The sequence below is a fragment of the Mandrillus leucophaeus genome, unplaced genomic scaffold, assembly GCF_000951045.1.
Source record: "Mandrillus leucophaeus isolate KB7577 unplaced genomic scaffold, Mleu.le_1.0 Scaffold3, whole genome shotgun sequence".
NCBI lineage: Eukaryota > Metazoa > Chordata > Mammalia > Primates > Cercopithecidae > Mandrillus > Mandrillus leucophaeus.
In genome coordinates this window covers 920,249-928,540 of record NW_012103142.1, presented here as the reverse complement: position 1 = coordinate 928,540, position 8,292 = coordinate 920,249, and the positions used below count along the sequence as shown (strand labels likewise).

The following is an 8,292-nucleotide window of genomic DNA, read 5'->3' as shown; positions in this document are numbered from 1 at the left end:
CTCCCAAAGTGCTGGGATTATAGGCATGAACCACTGCACCTGGCCCAGGCCTGTTTTAAGTGCTTTGTACATATTACCTCATTTAGCTCTCAAGACAGCTCCATTATACCAATGGCTAAACAGAGGCTCAGAGAGGTTAAGTAAGTCCCATGAGGCCACACAGCAGGGCAGGATTAGAATCCAGCAGATACTCTCCCTAGCCACTGAACTTACCCTCTGTGGTGCATGGGGCAGGAAGTCCTATCCACGGGGTCACCCAGGAGTTTGTCTCTAGTCCTTTCAGGTAAGTGCGTCTAGCATGTCTGGGTATATCTGTGCCTCAAGGGTGGAAACAAGATGGCCTCTCTGGGTGTGGCAGGAAGGAGTGTGGGGGGCTTGGCCTGCTCCTTGGAGGATGTCTCATTCCTTGAACAGCAGGAAATTCTGAGGCCCTACCTCTTGGCTGTGTTGCTGTGCCCTCCATTGATATTCCAGAGATGTGGGTGAGTCAAGCTGTTGCTGGATCTGACCTCTAGCTCCGACTCCCAGGGCTGAGCATCAGACTTGCATGTAGATGGCCTCTGTCAGCACAGTGGCATGGCACGGCTGACAGCCCACTGAGGAGACAGTGCTTGGGCAGCAGGAGGCCCGGGCTGGGCAGCTCCTCGTCCAGTGGGCTGTGAGACTCTCTGCATGTGGCGTCCCTGGCTGTAAATGGAGCACCCCATCTACGGAGGCTCCACGGGGATGAGGTGAAGGTCTGTGCAGCCAGAGCCAAGGGAGCTGGCACCACTTGCATTAAGGGTACCTGTTCCGCTGCCCCTCCTCACTCTCCGGCCTTGCCTCCTTCCGCGCCTCTCCCTCGCTCTTGCCACACCAGCTATCTTGCAGCTCCTCAAATGTTCCAGGCACCAGCCCGCCTCAGGGCCTTTGCGCGGGCTGGTCCTCCTGGGGGAAAGCTGCTCCTGCATATCCACGCAGCCCGCATTCTTGGTGTCTTCAGGTGTCTTCTCGGATGTCTCCCTTCAGAGAGGCCTCTGAACAGCCTATCTGAAACAGCCCCTGCCTCAGTCCTACTCTCCAGTCCCCGTACCCTGCTCTGTTTTTCTTTATAGCAGCAGACTAATACCTTTTTATTTGTTTGTGTATTGTCCACCAAGGCAGAGATTTTAATCTGTTTTGTTCTCTGCTGCATCTCCAGCATCTGGCACAGCCCTGGCACATAGTAGTTGCTCAATAAATGCTTGTTGAATGAATGGTTATTTGCAAAATCCAGCCCCCAACTACTCACTTCTTCTTTAGCTCTCTTCCCAACCCTAGACCTAGAAGTTGCTCTCCCAGCCTACAAAGGGGCAAACTGAGGCTGACAGAGTGTAGGCATTGGGGGTGAGGCCAGGCTAACCTGGGACCTCCACCTCCTGCCCCACTGAGCTCCCTGGCTGTTCCCCTTCCTCTCTCTGCTGACTCACTGAAGACAGAAATCCATTCCTGGAGACATAAGGGAGGGAGCAGGAACTCGGGCCTGTCAGCAGCTGCGTCAGGTGAACTGTGGGGTGCGCCTCGTGCCATTCCTCACTGCTGGCCTTGGGTGCTTCATCCTGCAGTGCTGCTGCCCCGGGGGGCAGGAAGGGAAAGTGGCTCAGTCCTCCACCAACTTGAATCTCCAACTGGCCGGAGCTTCCTAGATTTATTTCGCCCTGTGCTGTGCCCCGTGCCCTCCCTTGCACATAGAGGACCGCAGCATAGCATATGACTCTGTAGAGTGAAATGTGAGTGAACAGACGACCAGCCCTGTTCCCTGGGCACGTTCCAGCCCCGGTGTGAGACAGAGACAGGCTGCAGGCCCTGCTCTTAGGCCCTTTTGGTGGGCATGAGAGGAGCCATGCACAGCCAGCCCTAGCACCTGCCCTGCACACAGTAGGTGCTCAGCAGAGCCTGCCTGAATAAGTAAAGAAAAGGGATGTGGTAATGTGTCCATTGAAGTGAAGACACAAACCCTAGGGCTGCGGGGGCTCCAGCCCAGCCAGGCTGGGCAGGCAAGCAGGGCTTGGAGGAGGTGTATTTGGACAAGAGGAGGAAGCAAAGGGCACGCCAGGTGGGAGAACAGTAGGAACAAAAGCCTGGAGGTGTGAATGAACAGGCAGACGGAAGCGACGAGAGGCCTGGGTTGGAGCTCCTGTGGCTGTGGGGTGGGGAGGGGATAGGGAGTCATTTGAGGTGGGGCCGAGGAGAGTTTCTTTTAGGCCAACACCGCATGTTGAAATGTTTCGGCTGGCTTGGCTACCATCCCCACTTGTCGGGCCCAACTCGCTCAGGGCCCTGAGGGGTCCCCTTGCCATCGAGGCTCAGAGCCAAGGCCCTTCTCCTTGCAGGCGCCCCTCACCTGCCCTGTCCCAAACAGAGCTGAGCTCCTTGGTGGAGCAGGCGGGGGTGGAGTTTTTCCCTCGCAGGCTCCCTGGGAAGCCCCTTCAGGTGGGCCACAGTACCTGCTGACCCTTCCCTCTGTCCCCGCCCCACTGACGGCTCCAGAGGCCAGGGAGGGACAGGACCCCACCTAGCTCTGTGCCCCCCGCCCTCCCTCGCACATAGCAGGGCCTCAGCACACGCTACAGAATGAAGAGTGAACAGATGACCAGCCCTGTTCCCTGGGCCTCCTCCTCTCACCTGTGACAGGAGTGGGTACAGTAGCCCGCCTCTGAGGTCCAGCTGGCACGGACAGGCTGTGTTCTCGCCCTCCATGGCCTTGGCTCTAGGCATCCTTCATGAGAGCAAAGACCTGTTCCCCACAATTTGGGCTCATCCTGAAGACACCCTCAGACACCCACTGAAAACTACTTGTTTAGAATGTGTCTGTCAGAGGAGTGCCAGAAAGGAAGCTTCGAGCAAGGCCGAAAGGAATAGGAGTGGATATCAGCGCTGACCCCTCAGGGCTTGGTGTTCTGGTTCAGGAATGATCGGGGCCAACTGCATGGTGGCAGTGCCTGGAGTGTGCAACCTTCCCACCTCATCAGATGAACCATGGTCAAAATGAGCAGGGAGCAGAGGTTTGAGTGGGGGTAGAAGCAGGGAGGGGTGCTGCTGCTGGCTTTAGCTTGTATCCGAGTATCAGATGACTTTTAGCAGCTTCAAAGGGAGAGGCCTCTGGACTGTTCCACCAGCTGCCTCCTGGGACCCAGGGACCCTGCAGCCCAAGGCTGAGCACTCTGCCCTCTGACGTTGCGTTTTCCCAGGATGAGGGGGAGTGGGCCCCACCCTGCAGCAGAACCTCCCATTCTAACTTATCAACCAGGCCGTTCTATACCCGAGACCCATCTTGCCTTCCGTTGCCCTTGTACGCCACCTATCACTTTGCTGCGGGTGGAAATTAAGTGGACCTGGCATGGGCGCCCCCTGCCAAGCCATGAGACCCACCACTCGCCAGCTGGGTCTCCTTGCCGGGGCTTGGAGATTGGCAAGGTGTTGTTGTTAATGTGACTGCTCGTGATTGCCAGGTCAGTCTCCGTTCCGTTGTGAAGATGAACCACGCGTTTGCTTGGTGCGCCTCGGGGACTGCGCCTGTCTGCTTGGATTCCTCTGCCACTCTGACCTGTGCAGGGCCTGACGCCTCTGCATTTTGTAAGTCCCCAGGTTGGTGTCGCCGGGCCTGCTGCTTTTCTTTCAGTGCAGCCACTTTTCCTGGCTCCCTCTGCCTGATGCGCTTGTCCAGACGGGGACATGCTCCCGTCTGCATTCGCCTCTAAGCTTGATGGGAATGACAGGAGGAAGACGTCAGATGCTGAGCCCTTTTTCTCTGAATTTGCATCTCTTCCCTCCTGACGGGAAGCAACGTTTTCTTTCACAGCCTCCTTTGTGGAATGTGTTTGAAGATTCCTTTGGGGTTTGAAAAAATTCCCTTTGCTGGTGGCAGCCCCTTTGTGGCTTTGGCCTTCTGAATCCGGTCCTTTTCCCCAGTGATGCAGGAGAATAGAGTGGCCAAGAGCCCAGACACTGGGGCAGACGGCGTGGCTTCAAATCTGGCTCTGCCATCATGAGTTGTGCTACCCTAAACAGTCCCTGAGGGGCCCTGTGCCTCAGTTTCCACCTTTGTCAAACAAGGATAGTAATAGTCCTTCCCTTACAGCTTGTTGTGAGGTTAAATGCACGCATAGCTATAAAGTGCTTGCCGGGTGGACCGGGCACTGCACCGAGCACTGGTGCTCCCGAAGGCATTAGTTGTTTTCCTTCTTAACCAGAGAACAGGAGCAGGGCAGGGGGCCCTGGGCTGGGAGGCGGACTGAGTTCTGGTCCCAGCTCTTGTCCCTGGGCGGCTGTGTGACTTTAGGCTGGTAACCTTCCCTCTCTGAGCCTCAGCTTTATTGACAGCATGCAGCCAACATATCAGGGGACCTCTGAGTCCCCTACGGCACAGGTCTTCACATCCCTCACTGACTTCTCGTGGCTTTCCTGTCTCACTTTGCCACATGGAGGGTCAAGCACCACAGTTGGTCTCTGGCTTCCTGTGTGTCTTGTTTTTGGACCCAGGCAGGAGCCCACAGAGTAGCTACTTCCAAAGCGGCCTGCTGCTCCCTAACTCCTCTGGCCTCTGATTTTTTTTTTTTGAGGTTTTTGACAAATCTCTCAACTGGAACCCCATTGTCTTCAAGCTCATTTTCTTCTGTTGTTTCTTTCTCCTCACTGAGCCTGTTCACTCAGAACACACTGGGGTCTGTCCCCCAGGCTCCCACTGGACAGGGACCCTTCCAGTGTCTTCCCTTGGCTAAAGGGCAAGTGGTGAAGGCTGCTGCCCTGCTCACCCCTGCTCGGGTTTGGGCCTTGACTTTCAGGAAAGCATCTTCACCTGTTTGCTGACCCTGGACTTCGGCCTGCTTTCCTGGCTGGGGTGGGGTTCTTGGAACTCCAGGTCCTCACTCTGAGCTCCCTGGAGATGTGGCTGAGATAAACCCCATCTGCCTTTTCCTCTGCATCTCTGGAGGGACCTGTGAACCCACCATTTCCTTCCCTGTCTCACATTCGCCACCCAGCACTTCCCACCTCAGGCCTACATGGGCCCACCAAGTGCCCTGGGGCGGGTGGGAATGTCCAGCAGCCTGAGTCCCAGTCTCAGCCCCACCCTCCACCACTATGTGACCCTACATGATTCACTTCTCCCTGAGCCTCTGGTTTTTCATTTGTAAGACCAAAAACGGACTGTGTGCCTTCCTCAGTGGGCTCATGTATGTGGGCATGAATGGTATATGCGGACATTTCTGCCTTGATATTCCATGTTCCCCAACCTGGTCCCTCTTCCTTCTTCCCAGAGCCTTTGAGCCTGAACAGACTCAGCCTCCCATGCCAGCCTCACAGCCAGCCTGGCCTGGCCTGTGTACAGACCCCTGAGGCTCCTTGTGTGTAATACACACATTTTGAGGCCATGTTCACGAACTATCATGACAGATGCTGCTCCCCGGCCCCAGCCTCAGCCCCTGCACAGAAACCCTGAGCATTGTCCCCACTTTAGAGGAGGTGACTGCAGCCCAGGGTGCCCAGGGTGCCCAGGGGCTTGCCTGGGTCCTCCAAGCTTGTCAGGGCAGAGCTGGGCTTTGTAGCCAGTTCTGTGTGACTCCGAAACTGGCCCTTGCTCTGGAGCTCGAAGGTGGGAAGATGGAGTCCTCCTTTTAAGTGGGGAATTTGGTTCCCTTCATCTGGCCTTCCCCAGGGAAGCACTGGTGGGCTTGTCAGATGGGCAGGCCTCAGAAGGCCCTGCCCCACAGAGGCCAGCAGTTCTAGGGCTAGGGAGGAAAGAGGTAGGGATGGGGGCAGGGTAATCTCCAAGGGTCCCTGGTTTCCCCACCTGGTGTGAAGCTTGGAAGACCTTGGCATGGTAAGAGTGTGTGTGTGTGTGTGTGTGTGTGTGAGAGAGAGAGAGAGAGAGAGACAGACAGACAGAGAGGGAGAGAAGAGAGAAGTGGGTCAGGAGCCCTCAAGTCACATGTGACTCCCACATGACCATGTATGGGCCGTGAGGGGCCCTTTCTGAAAGTGGTCTGGGAGGGCTGAATCCCCTGGCAGCCACTCCTCTGGTGCTGGCTCCCCTCGTGCTTCTGGGACTTTCAGGGACTCAGAAGGTGGAACCCGGGCCTCCAAATCCCACAGACCTGCCCAGGGGTATGGCTGGTGAGGAGGGGCGTGGCCATTTTTTCCTTCTGCCCTCCAGCCTTTGCATCCCTTTCCTCCACAGTAATTCATTCATCTGCAGAATGAATATTTATTGAGCACTGACTGTATGCCAGGCATTGGACCAGGACACTGGGGTACGGCCGTGGACTAAGCAGATGAAGCTCCTGGCCTTGTGGGGCTCACACTTGGGGAGAGGGCAGGAGGAACTTGCAGTGAATAAGCAAACACATCACTGTATAATTATAATTTGGGATACCAGCTGTGAAAGATGCGGCTCTGAAGAGGAACAAAGCAGTGTAAGTGGACAGAGGGGGGCAAGTAGGGGAGACTCTTCCCTGCAAGGTTGACGGACTTTCGGTCCTCACCCTGGCTTTCTGCAGGGGTGACTTTTGGCAGATCCCCAGCTGCAGCAAGGGCATTAGCCAGGTGGAGATCTGTGGGAAGAGGGCCCCAGGAAGGGGAACTGGCATGTGCAAAGACCCTGAGGTGGTGCCTGCCCAGCATTTGGAGAATAACCAGGAGGCAGGGACAGAGTGAGTGAGGCAGGGAGACATACGGGCAGAGGAGGGCAAATTGCATGGGGCCCTGGGGGGCCCTGTGAGGACTTTGGCTTTTGTACTGGGTGAGCTGGGAGCCGTTGGAGGGTCAGGAGCAGAGGAGGGTCGTGATCCCTCTGGCTATTGTGCAGGGAATAGAGTGGGACCTTGGGCCAGTGTGGAGGCCACTGTAGTCCAGGCAAGAAGTGACAATGGCCTGGACCAGGGGTGGGGGTGGTGAGAAGGGACAGATTTGGGGTGTATTTGAAGTCTGGGCCCACTGGCCTTGCTTCTGGGTTGCCTGTGGCCAGAGGGCTGGAGGGTGAGGGGTCGCCAGGCCAGGCACAGTGCTCCTGGCTTCAGTACGATGGATAGTGAGTCTGCCCCAAGGTCAGCTGCTTGCGAAGTCCTGGTTGGCTCCAGCCCAACCAAGGGCCCCTTTTTGGGCCAGTCTTATGGATGCTGAGTGGGTCTTCATGTGTGAAGTTCAGTTCCTTCCCCTTGGTTTTGTTACCAGTTTCTTTTTTAGCTATACATGTTTATTTCTGGGCACTGCTGCGAATTCTTTTTGGGACAAGGCAGGTCTGAATGCGACAATGAAGCTGGGATGAGAGGTTTGGAGCAGTTGTCTCCAAAAATCTCTTGTGTCTCTGGCTAAACTGTTGTTGCAGGGAGGGGAAGGCCAGGCAGGATTGGGGGAGGGGAGGCTGCCTTGAGAAGCAGTGATGGGAGAGACCTCTCCGGGAGGTGGGCCTGTCCCAGGGTGGCGGGGGGCTGTCCTGGCTGTGTGCCTCCCTTCTGAGAGTCAGGAGGGGCAGCCTTCCCGAAAGAGCAGCAGGTGACGTGAGTCGGGTGGGCTGGCCCTGGCAGAGAGTGCTTTCCCCGGCCTGCCAGACTTGCCTTGTGTCCATGGACGAGCCATTATTCCTCACTGGCTGTTGGTTTCTCCACCTGTAATATGGGTACAGCTGTATTCCGACTTCGCTGGTTATTGTAAGAATTACAGAGATAGGAATTAGCCAACAGAAAGGCCTAGTGAGAGCTGTTGGGAGTGAGGGGCTACCTCTGAGGCCTCAGACCCAGGGGAGTGCCTGGGCCTCTTCCTGGTGGGGGTTCTCCCAGCCTCCCGCTGTGACTGTCCTCTCCTCTCTCCCTCACTTACATGCTGCATTATATCTGTGCCCCATTTTGCGGTAGACAGAATGATCATATGGATATTCTATGCAAATTCTGCTTTTTAATGAGCCAGAAGGAAAGCTAACGACTCTTGCAGACGTCTTGGGGCCCCAGGGAGGCCTTGGGATATGGGGAGGAGAGGAAGCAGGACAAAGTGACAAGTAAGAGGAGAAGAGGGAGGGAGGGTGGAGAGTGAACAGAGGGCCAAGCAGTAGGGGCTGCGGAGGGGTGCAGGAGAGGGGACAGTGGAGGCCCTGTGACCATCTCCCCAAGCCTCCGTGCCCACCCCGTTTTACAGGTAGGAAACAGGCTGAGAGCAGAGGCTACTTGTCAGGGCACCCCAGAAGGCAGGAAGCAGAGAGGAGGGCCAGACAGAAAGGTGGAGGCGGGAAAGAAGATGGGGTGGAGGAAGGGAAGGTGGAGGCTGCAGCACTGGGTTCTGGCT

At 56.4% G+C, this 8,292-nt stretch overlaps 1 protein-coding gene across 7 annotated transcripts in view; it reads left to right on the top strand.

Annotated features, from left to right (window-relative positions):
- The window catches only part of GRM4 (glutamate receptor, metabotropic 4), a 171,075-nt gene that overhangs the window by 84,011 nt on the left and 78,772 nt on the right, over positions 1–8,292 (top strand). The window lies entirely within an intron of this gene.